This window comes from Diceros bicornis, chromosome 27, assembly GCF_020826845.1.
Source record: "Diceros bicornis minor isolate mBicDic1 chromosome 27, mDicBic1.mat.cur, whole genome shotgun sequence".
Lineage (NCBI taxonomy): Eukaryota > Metazoa > Chordata > Mammalia > Perissodactyla > Rhinocerotidae > Diceros > Diceros bicornis.
Window position 1 is genome coordinate 2,744,435 of NC_080766.1, and position 15,393 is coordinate 2,759,827.

Sequence of the window (15,393 nt, forward strand, 5' to 3'; positions counted from 1 at the left end):
TATTTTAACTCAATATACAAAAAGAAAAAAAAAGAAATTAGCTATCAAGGCACAAAAAGACATAGTGGACTTTTAAATACATATTGTTAAGTGAAAGAACCCAACTGGAGAAGGTTATATACTCTGTTCCATAGTTTTCATATATTCCAATCACACGACATTCTAGACAAGGCAAAACCATAGAAACAGTATAAAGATCAGTGTTGCCAGAAGTTGGAAGGCAAGGGATGAAGAGGCAGAGCACAGGGAATTTGGGGCAATCCAATTCTTCTGTAGGCTCTGTCATGGTGGATACATGAGATTATGCATTTGTCAAAATCCAAGTACGTGACAGTGAGACAGTGAACCCTTATGTAAACCACTGACTTGGTTACGAACACTGTAGCAGCATCAGCTCCTCACTTGTAAGGAATGAACCGCACTAACACAGGTGGTCATGCAAGATGTTAACAGTAGGGGAAACTGTAGGGGAGGAGGGAGAAACGCTTTGCACTGTCTGCTGAATTTCTCTGTCCAACTAAAACTTTCCTAAAAACAATCTATTAATTAAAAACTAATCAATGCAAGGTAGGGAGTGAGTAGAAATATGGAGGAAACAAGAATATCAGAATATTAATGTGTTGGAGCTGGGTAATAGGGACATGGGGGGCTATCACACTTTTCTGTTTAATTTGTGTATGTTAAAGGTTTTCCACAATAAAACATTTTTAAAGCTCCAGGTTAAATCTAGATTATATGTACAAAGAATCAAAGAATGTGAAGAAAACATATTTTTGAAGCAAGTACTCAAGGGGTACACTGAGGGAATGTGCAATCACACTGGAAGGTTCAGAGCTCAGTGAGCAAGGCAGGGGACAGCACAGTCAGGGAAATGACAGATAATGAACACGGAAAAATGTTCGCCCTCGCTGGTCACAGAAATGCCAATGATGGGCCCTGATAGAACTGCCAGAAGATTTACAACGTTGTGACACTCACAGTTAGAGCAGGCTCAGGGACAGTGTACCACGTCCTGTGAGAAACCCAATCATCACCGGCTTTCTGGAGGGCAAACCTCTCAAACCCTGGAACTTGCAGGCCACTGGCCCGGCTGTTCTGTTGTACAGAATCTGTCCAAAAACAAAGGTATTGGGTAAAGATGATAGACTGAATAAACACATGTAGAGCCCCCTTGACATAAAATCCCTAAAAAATGACCCAAAGATTCCTTGATTGTTGAACAAATTCATAATAGCCCTGAGAACCATCAAGAGAGCTGACATTTTGAGGAAGACATCAAAGAGAGACAGCAGCTGGTGACCGGGGATCCCAGTGGGGAGCTCCTGGTGGGCCATGGAAACCAAGCCAGAGCGCCCTCTCCCTCTCCCCCTCCTCCCCCTGCCGCTCACCTAACACCTCCTGCATCGCCCCTCCACTCCCAGCCACTGCCCACATCACACTCCAGGAACACAGGAAGAGAGGCACAGGGTGCCCTTTCCACCAGCACATCTGTCCTCTTGTTCTCTGCACCTCCCCTGGCGGTGAAACCCAGCCCTGCATCTCCTCAGGGCCCAGCATGCTCCTCCCTGACCCTCAGGCTCCTCCTCTCCATCCGGTCCTACCTGCAGCACCTGTTAGCTCATCTCCACCTTATAAACAAAACTCTCCCTTGGACGCATGCTCCTTTTTGGCTATTGTCCACTTTCCTGACTCCCCTTCATGGCTAAACCTCTTAAGTAAAGTGTCTCATCCCTACTGCCCTCCCATGGCCCCCCTTCACCCACTCTAGACCCAGCTTCATTCCCACCCTCTCAAGGAGACTGAGGTCACCAGTGATCCCATGTGGCCAAGTCCAGCCATCTTTTCTCCATTCTGATCAGAGCTGTATCCCACCCAGCAGAGCACCCCTCCTTTCTGCAATACCCTTTTCCCCTCGTGGCTCCTGCGACTCCATGCTCCAACCTTTCAGTCTCCTTTCCTGGACCCTCTTCAGCTGCACCTCTGTAAACACTGCCTGCTCCTAGGCTGGGCCCTCATCCCTTCTACAGCTGCAGTGTTTCCAGGAGACCTCATTCAATTTCATGGTTTTAAACATCTCTGACCTCATCCTGACTCTGCAGACACACTGATGCAACTTTAACAGGATAGGTGCTGGCTCCCCAGTGTCAGCACCTAAGAAGTATTTCAGACTCGATTCCTTTCAAAATTTTACTGTCATATGAGTTCCAAAATAGCATCAAATATTTCCAAAAAGGAGGAAAAATTTGGCAACAATAAATAGTAGTGAACAAAGTAACCAATAAAACGTCTACTTGCATATAACCATCGTTGCTTGATGGGGAAAATAAGAACATAGAACTAAGTAAGATCAGACAGTCTCGAGCTGGGGAGTGGAAGGTGATGAGTTGGGAGTGTACAACACAGGAACTGATCGATTCTAAGCATTTACAGAAAGAGAGGCAGAAATCGTTGTTCCTAAAAGCTGAAAGACACCCACTAGAAGAATAGAAAAATCATGAGAAAGCCTAACAAATTAAAAATTAAATTAAATGGTAGACTCAACTTCCAATTTATTGATAATCACAATTGTAAATGGATCAAATTGCTCTATAAAAAGATGAAGGCTCTCAAGTTGAGTTAAAATATAGTTATAAAATAAAGGTATATAATATGGTTGAAAATAAGGAGATAAAGAAATAAGACTTTAAATGGGACAAAAAGGGGTTCTCTGTGTTGATAACTGTCAGAAACACATACACCTAACAATATGGTCTTGAAACATAAAGCAAAACTGGACAAACAAGAAGACACAGGCACCTCAAGAATCACAGGGAAACCTACCTTACCTCTCTTAGAAATCCAGAAGTCAACTGATACAGTAAGTTAGGAAACAGATCTGATGATGAACACAAAAAAGCTAGATCTAGACTCAGCCCAAGGGACAACAACATAAGCAACTAGTGGAGAGGAAACATTCTTCTCAAACCACAATGAAACAGTCACCACAATGGACTGTGTGCTAAGCCACAGTGAAATCTCTAAAGAGTCCAAAAAGCAGAAATCTATGTGACCATATTACCGGACCTTAAAACAATAAAAGTAAAAAATAATCACAAAATATTGGCTCCCCTCCCCCAACCTATCCACTTGAAAATATATCCAAACCCTTCTAAATCTCTCAGGTTAAAGAGGGAATCCAGACAGACAGGACAACCTCTTTAGAAATGAATAGCAATGAGAGGAGCATGAGACAAATCTATGGCGTGGGGACAAAGGAAGAGAAGAAGGGACACAGCCTCCACTGCAAGTATCAGGGAATATCAACTGTACACGAAGAAGCTGAGCACTTCCCTCCAGGAGCCAGAACAACACCACAATAAAACCAACATCAGCAGAATGAAGTGAGGATTCACAAGACAAGAACAACAATGTAGACCTGAGCAATGGAGTCAAGGGCTGACTGTCTGGAAAGACCTGTACCAGTGAGAAACCTTGCGCAATCTGACCAAAAGGAACAGACAAAGGCACCAAACTGTACCATCAGGTACAAGAAACTACAGAAACAGCTTTAACGTGATAGGAGAACATAGGGGATAACTCTGACCAGGACATCAGCGGTCCTCAACTGGAGCTGTCCTTCCCCCGGGATGCATCTGGAAACACGCAGGATGGGTTTTGTTTCTTGCTTTGTGTTTTCTTAATGGTTGTTGCCCTGGGGGTCCGGGAGGTCCTGAACAGCCTGTCATATAGAGCCGTTTCCCTCCTGAAGTGTTACTGACATCTGGGAAGACAAGCACTGATCCAGATTAAATGAACAATGTGGTAGGGAAATGTTCTCCATGGGTGTATAACAGGCAAAAGATGGTACCCTCAATACATAAGGAATATCGAGAAACCAATGTTTACAAGGACTAAACTGTAAAAGAGCAGGAAAATCAGAAATGTAGCCAATAAACACACCAACAATATTCCAACCTATTTGTACAGGTAGAGAAATATGTATGTAAAGCACAGGAAATAGTCTAGGAGATTACACACCAAATTTTACTACCAACAAGGAATAAAAGTTGGGAGGTACGTGAGAAATAGGAGTTTTTACCACTTGTTAGCTTGTATATTTCTGGAGTGTTTTAATTTTTACAAAAGAGAATGTATTCTACTCAAAAAGATGTTTCAAATTTTAAAGAAATTATTAAAATGTTCAAAATGACTTCAGTTCAAGGATATTCATTAAAACATGAAGGGAAAGAACCCCCCCATGACTTTAAGAGTCTCCTGTAACTATTCTAATAGTTACTATGTCGATTTTATTTCACATTTAGATCCTAACTCATTGGAATTTACATTTGTTTGAGGGATGCAACAGAACCTGATTTTCTCCTGTTCAAGTGGAAAACCAACCATCCAGGAACCATTCATTTCGTAGGTCTGGCTTTCCCAGCAGACCTGCAATGCCTCCTTCCCCACCTGCTAAACCCTGACAACTACCACTGCCTCTCGAGCGCCCTAAAGCGAGCGGAGTGAGCTCTGCAACCTGGGCTCCCTGTCTACGAGGGGCGGCTACCAGCAGAGCCTTCTCCCAAGACAGCAGCAGGCATGCTGCACACAGAAGTGCTCAGGGGCCGTCTGCTGCGGAGCAGGAAACCCCTCATGATGAGCAGGCAGTGGGGGAGCCCCGAGCCCCGGGACTGACCTCGGCGGGGGGCACCAGGCTGCTAAGGCAGGGAGCCCCCTCCCTTCAGCTCATCCAGCTCCTCCTGCAGCTTGTGCACCTGGCTGTCGGCGGCTGCCCCTCTTCAGCTGGCCGTTCTTCTCCACCTGCTCCCGCAGGCGGCACCCGTGCTCCTGTTCCCCCGGGAGCAGAAGCAATAGGAGTGCAGCAGTCGAGGAGATCTTGGGCCCCCAGTGCTGACAGGATGACCCCGCTGAGGGACGGAGGGCTGGTGTCGCTGTTCTCGCCCCGCACAGCTTCTGCGGCTGGCTTCAGGGTGACATCCGTCGGAGGGTGAAGGGGCTCTGGGAGGGTTTCTGAGGCATCATTGTGAATGATGAACTTGGGGGTTCTGGGCCAAGCTCTCATCAGGCCCCAGGCTGGTCCCGCTGCAGCTGGGCTCCACATCCTTCTTCAGCCTCTTTTGGTCAACAGCCTCTCAAGGGACAGATGGCCTCTCTTGAGTGTGCTCTGAGAAGAAACTGTAAGAAGGAAGCCAGCCAATAAATCTGCACTCCCCGATCCTGAGGGATAAAGTCACCCACGGAAATGCCACTCTTACCCAGCAGGCCCTGGCTGGGAAGAGGGGGTCTCATCGCCAGCATCTACAGCAGACTTGTTTGCATCTCCTTGGCTGCCTAATGCTGTGGAGGCCACACTGTCTCCTGGAGTTCCTTCCAGAGACTGCGCCCAATCCTGACTGGCAGCTCCCTGGGCGGCACTGGGTGCGTGTTCACCCTGCAGAGCGGGTTACTTCCACTTGCGGGACCACGGCTGGGCCCTCAGCTTTTCCCTCAAGGCCCACAATGAACCTGCAGCTCCTTTCGCATCTGCTTCACGCGCATGTTCCTCAGGCCCCCGGTGGCCTTCCTGATGTCTTTTCTCCTGGGGTGGCTGTGGCCTTCAGCCCCGCCCCGTCTCAGTCAGGTGGAGGATAGAGGGCGTGGCCATGGCTTGAGCACATAGTACTGATCCTCCAGCCTTTCCTAGAGCTGTTTTTGGTGAAATATTCACTACAGACGAAAGAATGCTTAGTAGAGTCCAGTCACCCCTGTGAACAGCTTTTAACCACTGGACCAGACGTTTTGAGCCCATTATGTGGAGCCTGCAAGGATAAATGAAAAAGTAATTAGAAAGAAAGAATTAAATGTTTCCCCCTAAAATAATCAGCAATAAAAGCAAAACAAGTGTGTTTGGGAACACCCACACCTGTAGCCACTTTGCCCATTTAAACCTTTAGTAAAGATTTAAGGAACACCTGCTTGCAACTTATTACTGGAATAGAAACATGAAAGACCCACTGTCTAACTTAAGGAGGTGACCGTCTGTAGGGCAGAGAAGGAAGGAAGGTGAGGACCTCCTCCCAGGCTGTGGTAAGTGCCCTGTAGGGACACAGACGTTCTGGCAGATAACACAGGATGGCATCAAGACAACAGGAAAGGCTTCAAAAAGCCTCAGAAATAGTTCTTAGAAGCTCATGGCTGCCCAATCCTCCTGCTGTCCCTAGGATGCAAGACTTTGGGTGCTAAAATGGGGAGGGTTGGTCCCCCTATTTCAAAGCCAGGCCAGGTGTTGGCCAGCAGAGCCTCCCAGGCACCCAGCAGGGCGCCTGGCCCCAGCTCTGCTCAAGCAGCTGAGGATGCGAGACCACCGCCAAGGGGAGGTCAGCCCCAAGAGCTGTGGATCAGTATTACTCCTGTCCTCCCACTACCAGGAGGAAAGCTGCTTCCTGTACAAATCAACCAGCCCCTGCAAGGTACTGACCAAGACACTTCATAATCTCTTCTCCTCATTAAGGTAAAATCTCTATTTAGACCAAACTGTGCACGTCGGGGGTTGGGGGGGGTCTGTCCCGAGGGCTTTCTGTTCCACTTGAGGTCATCTAACCCCCCTGAGGCCACTGTGGACCAGACCAGGTGGATACTAGGTCCTCAGGGAGTTCCAAGCAACATGACTTTCTAACCTTTCTCAATGCTTTGTGACTAGTTACCAAAGGACTCCTACCTCATTTGCCCCCAGACCACATTAGACCATGACACATGCCAAGAGCCACCTTCTCTGCAGGGCTTTGCCTCATTCTCAAAACAGTTACAAAACTTTTGGGACACAGGCTCTGAAGGAAACCGTCAAGAAAGCATGGTGGCTGACCTCTGAAACAAGCTCATGTTACTAGTTCTTTGGATAGATTGTAACAACTTCCGAATTAGAACAAACCACTGTAAACCTTCAACAAGACTACAGACAACAAGTGGCATTCAGGTCTTTCAAAATTCAATAACAACCTGCAACATGAAACAAAATGATCTGCCAGGAGGTTTTCAAAGTAGAATGTCTTCAGCACACTGTTCTGGGACCTCCAGTGTGGAGTCTGCAGGAAAGGACTCATTGAACTAGCTGAATTCCAGAAGCCCTCATGAAGGGAGCCAGGCCAGGGGGAAAGCAAACACCTCACCCTGCTGTAGGAGCCCAAGGACGATGTGTAGAGAGGAGCCCCTTCACCGAGTCCCCGAGGTAAGCCTCCCGGTGAGGAGTGGGCCATGCCCTCCTCCACCCAGGATGCTGTCAGATGCAGAATCCAAGTCCACATGGTCAGCCTCCCTATGAGGAGTGGACCGTGCCCTGCTCCCCCAGGATGCTGTCAGATGCCCAGTCTGCAGGGTCAGCCTCCCCGTGAGGAGTGGGCCTCGCTCTGCTCCACCCAGGATGCTGTCAGATGCAGAGTCCCAAGCGTAAGTCTCCCCTTGAGGAGTGGGCTGAACCCTGCTCCTCCCAGGATGCTGTCTGAGTCCAAGTCCACAGGGTCAGCCTTCCCATGAGGAGTGGGCCTTGACCTGCTCTGCCCAGGATGCTGTCAGACACCTCTCCAGCACTCACCTCCACCTGCAGAGCCACCTTTCCCTGCACTGCCAGGAACCTTCTAGCCACAGAGCATCTGGGAGGTGTATCCATCCAGCAGGTACAAGCTGCATTTGCTCAGCCACATTCCTGATTGCAGAGATCAAGGCAGGCTCCTTGCCATCAAAAGAGCAGAAAAGTCACAGCAAATCCAAGAAGATAGTGACCTAAGGAAGAGCGTTTCCAGACTATCCTGTTACTTGACATTGTTGGCCCTAGCCCAAATCAGTGGAGAGCAGGGTGGCTGCAAGGTAGTGGTGAGAGGGTGGTGGAGGCCATAAGGTGGGTGCTGGTGGCTGTGGGGTGGGCATGGTGGCCCGAGGTGCCCCGAGCAGAGACGGTGGCGCAGACCACAGCTACACAGCACACAGCGCTGACTCACCTGCTGGACAGGCCCCGAGCACAAAGTGCTGCCCACCTCTGGCTGGACCTCATGGGGGGCTGACTGGGCAGTGGCGACCAGTTACCTGTGGAAGGAGACGGTGGTTTCTCCTCGTTGCCTGGCCAATGGGAGCAGATCGTGGCCGCACAGCGAACACCATCTCAGGCCTCAGGCTGTTGCACCGCCAGGCTCCGTCCCCCTCCTCACCACCTCTGAGTGGGACCACCACGAGGGTAGAGCTCTGGGCAACACTCTATGGGATGTGGAACTGGTCCCCGTGGCCTACAGGACAGCAAGATGGCAGCACTTACTCCAGCCACCCCCAGTGCACAGTTCTGATCGTTCTTGAGCTTCTGTTAGTGTTTCTTTATATAAAAACAAGCCATTGCGGATGCATGCTTTTCTTTGCATGTTTGTCCTTGTAATGAGCAGTCAGACTCCGCACTTTTTGATGTGTGCTGACAGCTTACGCCTCTCCTCTCCCTCTTCCCCTCACGTCCACACCTGGACAAGCTGAAGAGCAAGTCCAGAGTCTCCTTTCTCTGGCATTGGCTTCGGATCCAACCACACAAGCCCCTGTATGTGTGCAGAACTCTCGCCCTGGTCTCACCCCTGGCAAAGATTTCTTGCTTTGACCAAACTTTAGTCAGGATCCTGAACCTTTTCCTAGGTTTGTGTGTGCACTTCCTTGTAAAATCCAGTTTTAGTAAGAACCTTGCTAAGTCAGTTTAAGCAGAACCCACACCCGTAGATCTGATCACCCTCGAGATCTGCTTGGGCTCCTCCACGTCCCCCACCATCCCTCAGGTGGTGTCTGATAACTCTGGCCTGGTTTCGGTAATAATCTTGTTAGGTCAGGTTAGCTAGAAACCCCAACATTTGTTTTTTCTCTTAGTAATTTTCCATCTCCTGACCCCCACAATGCTGCCTGGCCGTGAATGCTCACTTGCCCATGCTGCATTCAAAGTCGAGCCCAATCTCATTTCTCCCCAGCTGTGAATCCCATCACAGTGGTCTCTACTTATTGCAGTGGTTCTGAATAAAATATGCCTTACCATTTTTGACAAGTGTCATTGAATATTTTTTCTTTAAAACCTCCAACCACGATAAAAACCCAGGCCTGGCTTCTTTCCTTGCTCCCTCAAGCCATTTCAGAGCTGCTTGTGATTTTGACCCTGCTCTCCTCAGAGACGTCTATTATGTGAGTCATAAGACTTTTGCTAACTTCTGTGTGTGTGTGGAGGGGGACACACACCAGCATCAGTCTCTCCATGGCAACCATAGCACTTACCAGTGAGCAGTCATATTTTGAAAGGAATCTCTTTCTCTGGGCGGTAGGTCTCAACAATGAGTTCAAAATATTCAGTGAACGATGTACTAAACAGATGTGCTGTCATCCAGGCTTTGTTGTTCCATTTGAGCATTGACTCTAAGTTAAAGTCACCGGATGCATTACCCCTAACAAGAGAGCGAGACTGTACAAAGGCCGGGGGGGGGGGGTGGATTGGAGGGGGAGGGGAGAGAACAGGATCAGTTAGAGGAACCAGAGGTCAGAGTGTGAGACAGGAGTTGGAGAAGAGGCCAGAGCAGTCGGTAACAGCACAGCAGCCAGGTCAAGTCCCTGTGCACCATGTCTGGGAGTCAGGATCTTCTAATTGCAGTCAGTGTGGGAGCCCCATTTCTGCTTGGATCTCTGGGGGACAAGAAGGCAGTGTCTTACCAAGTCTGTCTGTCCACAGCTCCCAGACCCTGGCCAGGGAGCACGAAGCACTGATGCAGAAGTACCTGCACCTGCTGCAGATCGTGGAGAGGAGAAGACAGTGGCCAAGCAGCTACGGCAGCAGATCGAGAATGGGGAGATCAATATCAAGCGGCTGAAGGCAGAGGTGACTGCTGACGAGGGGTGCAGAGGAGGCTGGCTGGGGTGCCCAGGGCACAGGCCCAACACCTCACACTCCAGGCTTCAGCAGGATCGGGGGGTCACATGACCGGCAGCGGGGACCAGCTTCCAGCCACAACTAAGCCAGTCTCCAAAAGTAAATTTAGTGATGCTGGCAGAGTGGGAAGGGCCTTAGTCAGATCTGAGTTCAGATCTGCCACTTGACAGTTGCAACTTGGAGTGCGCCCCCCCATCCTCTATGCGTCCATTCCTTCATCTATAAAACAGCCTTTTTATACTTGCCTGACAAGGGTGTGAGGATTGAGTGAGGTTATTTATGGGCGAGTTTTTATTTACTCTGCTGATGACCACATTGAGTAAGCATCCCCACATTATCAGCTGAAGAGTCCGGGGACACAGAGTCCCTGGTAAGTCATCATAGTGTGGGCTCTTGGCTCAGTTCCAAGCAGTCGTTCTCTCTGCCTGTCATAAGAGCACCTACAGGGGCTCACCGGCTCCAGGCTCATCGGTCTGGAGGCCATGCTGTTGCTAAGTTAAGCCATCTAGAACTTCACTACTCAAAATGTGGTCCATGAAGCAAGAGCATGTTAGAAATGTAGAATCTCAGGCCCTGCCCAGACCTCCGGAATCAGAATCTGCACTTTCACAACAGCCCAGTCGATTGCCATTTACATTAAAGCTTGGGAGGCGCTGGCTCTCTGTCCCTTAGACGCCCCTCACCAGCTGTCTACCCCAGCGCCGAATGATCTGATTGCCTCTCCCCCCTCATCTCACCATGCTCACCAGATGCTCAGAGCCATTTGACCACGTCACACGAGGACCGTGGACTCTGAGCTGAGGACGGGAAAATGGAAACATAGATTCTAACGAGGGTCAGATGTATGATTTGTAGGGCCTGAGGCAAGGGAAAAATGCAAGGCCTTGGGTGGAGTCGGGGAAGTCGACCTCCCCTTCTCACAGCCCACCAACCCACCCATGGCAGACAGGCGCCCTCCCCAGTTTCAACCTCCAACCTCCTCTAACCTCTGTGCCATGATACACTTGGTACCTTGATGAGGGGTGGGCAAGATGTCCCTGCTGAGTCACCCACCTAGTGCCCAGGCATTGTCCCTCACCCTGCCCTGAGACACCATCGGGATTGCACTGCACCCACTCTTACTGCACCTACACCGAGGCTCCTGAAGAGGGTTGATGGTGACTCACGGAGGGATGTGAGTTTTCCTTGCTAACTAGACCCATTTGCTCCCAGAGAGAGGGTAGAGGAGGTCATGGGTTCTGGGGGTGCCAACGTGTGTTGAGCAAGCAGCTGAGAGACCATCCCAGTGAGGCAGCAGGAGGCAGGAACACATGGGGGCTGAGGCTCCAAGCCCCTGGGGAGTGCTCCATTGTTCCATCAGATGTTACTCATGAAAACAAATAAAAGAGAAATGGTTAAGAACTACAAGGTTACAACTGCGGAACTTGAAGCCCCAAGCACGGGGCCCTCTGAGCATAGGACCCCATCACATGACTTTGAAGCCAGCTCTGCCTGGAATGTTCAAAGATCTGAAGTTGCCAATTCCACCTTATGGTGCCGCTGCCAAGCTCTGAACTGAAGGTCACGTCAGCTCGGAACTTGAGGTTGAACAAAAGGTTCAGATTCCACACACCTCCTCTACCCTGCACCAGGCACTGTCAGACATGCTTCCTTAGTCAGTCCCCATAGCTGTAATCATAGGATTGAACGAGGAAGGGGGCTAAGAGAACTCAAGTCACCTGCCCAAGCTCACACAGCTGGGAGGTGGCAGAGCCAGGACTAGAACCCACGTCTCCTTGTCTACTTGCTAGTCTTGCCACTCTACTCATAGCCTCTTCCCATGTCGCTCCTGGGATGGGGGCTTGTCCCGAGTCTAAACCATCTGGTTCATTCTGAGATCTAGCCTAGCCCTACACATATCCCTGAAACCAAGCTGAGTCGTTTTTAGGGACCAGGGAATAGGTCTAGGGACCAGCACCAGGTTAGTGGCTTCATGATCGAGGGTGTCGGGTGTCATTCATTCACTCACTCACTCATTCACTAACTGCCTAAGATCAGCTGACCACTGCCTCATCCTCTCCCCCAGACTCCTCTTCCCCCATCACTTGGGGATCCAGCCAGTGCTCCCTGGTCATGAGCTGTGCACTTCTTTGCCTTTGCACATGCTGGGGCTTCTGTTTGGAGTGCCCCTGCCACCCCCACGCTTCCCTGCCTGGTGGGATCCTACCAAGCTCGAATGCCTCCTCCTGGGGACTCTCATCCCAGAATGTTCTCCTTGCCCCCTGCTCCCACGGCTTTCCCACCCTCAGCATGCCATGTCAGAGCCAGGTCCTTGGGTGTCTGTCCCCAACCCGGCCTGGTGAGACCTCCTTGAAAGCAGTGGTGTCCTTTATCACTCTGTCCCTTCTGCCTCACACATAGTAGGTACTCTGTAAGGGCTTGATGAATGAATGGGCATCAGGCTCTGTGGCAGGCAGTAAAGAGATGTAAGATTCTACCCTTAAGGTCTGATTGGGGTAGAGTGTGATTGGTGCCATAATAGAGTTTGTGGTGTGAACCCAGCTAGAAAATGAGTCATTTTATGGCCAAAGAAGGTGTGGGTTCATGTCGCATATGGCCTTGAAAGGTTTCAGGGGTTGGTAGGCCAGAGAAGGGGTGGGTGCAAAAGACAGGGCCCTCTCTGGTGCTGGGGAGCACAAAACTGGTCAGTTTTGAGTGAAAATGTGTGTGTGTGTGTGTGTGTGTGTTTGTCAGTGTGGCAGCAGAGGCCTGTTTGGTGGGAATTTGGAGCAACGTTTTCAACTGAGTGCATTACTCTCCAGGGCAAAGGATTTCTTTAAGAAGACTGAAAGATCAGCTTGGTAAAGCCTTCTGGCTGTAGTCTCTCTCTCTCTCTCACTGTCTCTCACTGTCTCTCACTCTCACTCACACACACACATCCACATCCTGCAGGGCAGAGGGCACCTGTGTGCTCTGGAGGGGCTTTAGGAAGGTGAAACAGAGCCCATTTCCCAGGAAGTAGGCCATCAGGTAGGCAGGAGGCACTGAGAAGCCAAGTAAGTGATGAGTGACGCCCGTGACAAAGATAGAGGGTCTTAGAAAGTCAGAGCTGGGAGGGATCTGAGAACTCAGAGGTCCACAGAAGAGGGAGGACTTATCCAAGGTCACTCCAAGGTCACTTCCAGTGTTAGAATCGAGGCTTAAACTTGGGTCTCCTGGCTGCAGATCCTTGGCCTGTGCCTGCCCCACAACTTATTCCTTCCTTGCTGGGGAGACGAGCCAGATAAAAGGTGCATGTTCGGGAACCACTGTGTCACCTGGATGGCCTCAAGCTCTCATGGTCCACCTGATAGCCAGAAAAACTCCTCAAGCCCCATCCCACTTATTCCTGAGGATTTTCAGGGTCTTCCATTTTCATGGCCACGTCTGGCTTCCAATTCTGCTCTCCTGGCTTCTTGTATCACTTCTCACAGTGGCTGTCTTCACTCAGTCTTGACTGCTCCTTACCCCCGTATGGGCACTCCTTGTGTCCATCAGGTGGAGCTAGATTCTGCAGCAATTACAAACAGCCCCCAAGTCTCAGTGGCTTAAAACAACAAAGATTGCTTTTTCTCTCACTCTGTGTGTCCATTGTGGGTTCCGCTCCACAACATTCTCACTCAGAGTCAGGGTCACAGGCTGATGGGTCTCCCACAATCAGGAAATTCACCAGTCCCATGGCAGGGGAAGCAATGTGGCAAATGGTGCCTGACAGCACTGCTCACATTTCATTGGACAAAGTGAGTCACTTGAACACACTCAACTTCAGGGGCTTGGGAAGTACAGTCCTGCCCTGTCCCAGGAGGACAACCAGAGTATCCAGGAAAGACCTAATGACACCCAACTGGCTCCTCTTTCAGTCCCCAAGCCCCTGACACCAGCCAAGTATAGACCAGACTTTCTGAAAGGCTTAGATACAGTAGAAGGGGTTTGCAGTACTGAAACAGAAAATGGCTTAAAGGTGAATAGAAGACATCCTTGCCCTCCTGTCACTCAGCCTTTCCTGCTACACGGATTTCTTGCTGACCTCCTCTCCTCACACTGGCCTCTCTCCACATGCTTCCAACACCATTTTGTTGGTGGTGGGGGTGTTCATAATCTCTTTATCTGCCAAGACCCTCGCCCCCGTCCAGTGATGTGTTGGAGCTGGCTTATACCAATTTGCAAGTTTGTTGTGAAATTTTCAAGACTCTTGCAAGCTTGTTATTCGCCCTTTGGTAGCTTAAAATGGGCCAAGGTTGGAATGTTTACACCATGGAAATCAGCCAGTGCTACCAGTCAGAGTTTTTTTTTCAGAGAGCTGGTCATTAATCCTTTACCAATATACCCTTGTATACACTTTCTTCAGAACCAGCTAAATACTTTGCTGGGTCCAGTGCAAAATGAAAATGCAAGGCTCTTAAGAATTTCAAGGCAACAACAACAGAGCCTGAAACCAGGCATTAGGCCCTTCTAAGCGGGCTGTGGACAGGTCACACATCAAGGACATTGACCCTGTCTCTACTCCATGTATACTCTCCATCCCTGGAGCCCCCACCCACAGCCATGTCTCCCTAGAGGTAACGGGAGAGCATACCCAAACAAAAGTCTGCACAAAATTTATTAAGCAAAACTATCCAGCTCTGCTTAGTCTCTTCTTTTCCATCTAAACAGCCCTCTTGGGCCTTATCTTTTGTAACCAAAAAGCTCCAAGGACCATCTAAAACAAAGGGAGCATCCTCCTCTGAGAAGAATCCTCCGCTCCTCTAGAATCTTCAGTTTGGCACCATTTCATTGTTTTAATAGCTATTTTTCTCCCATTTATGATTGGAAGTAAGTTGGGATGGCTCAGGCAGCTCTAAAGGGCAGGGTAGGAGTTTAGAGATGGTGGTGATATTTTCCTGACTTGGTAGCACTCAGAATCCTGCAAGCCTGACTCTGCAAGAAACTGCAGAGATCTTTAGTTCAGGGTTTAAGGTAAAACTGTAGCCATGGAATCAGGTTTGCAAACCAACTTTGACATGGAGAGGGCCGCCTTGACCCCTCCCCAGTCAGCCCCTCTGCAGGGCCCACTCTGTGCCTTGAGTCCTGTTTCCCATGTTCCTCCTGCCATCCCCAACCCTGCTGTCCTGCACTCAACACCCTGTCGTACTCTGCATATTTGTTCACACCATCCCCTCTGCTCCAATTCCTTCCATTCTATAACACACTTGCTGGGCTCCTTTTTTTCTTTGTGAGGAAGATAAGCCCTGAGCTAAAATCCATGCCAATCCTCCTCTTTTTGCTGAGGAAGACTGGCCCTGGGTTAACATCTGTGCCCATGTTCCTCCACTTTTATATGGGATGACACCACAACATGGCCTGACATGAGGTGCATCGGTGCAGGCCCGGGATCCGAACCCAGGCCGCCAGCAGCGGAGCTCGTGCACTTAACTGCTACACCACGGGGCCAGCGCAGTTGGGCTCCTATTTGTCCTGCAAAACCTCTGGGT

General features: G+C 49.7%; 1 pseudogene; it reads right to left on the minus strand.

The window, feature by feature from the left end:
- Nucleotides 1-994: 994 nt before the first annotated feature.
- The window catches only part of LOC131423069 (peroxynitrite isomerase THAP4-like), a 39,881-nt pseudogene continuing 25,482 nt past the window's right edge, over nt 995-15,393 (minus strand).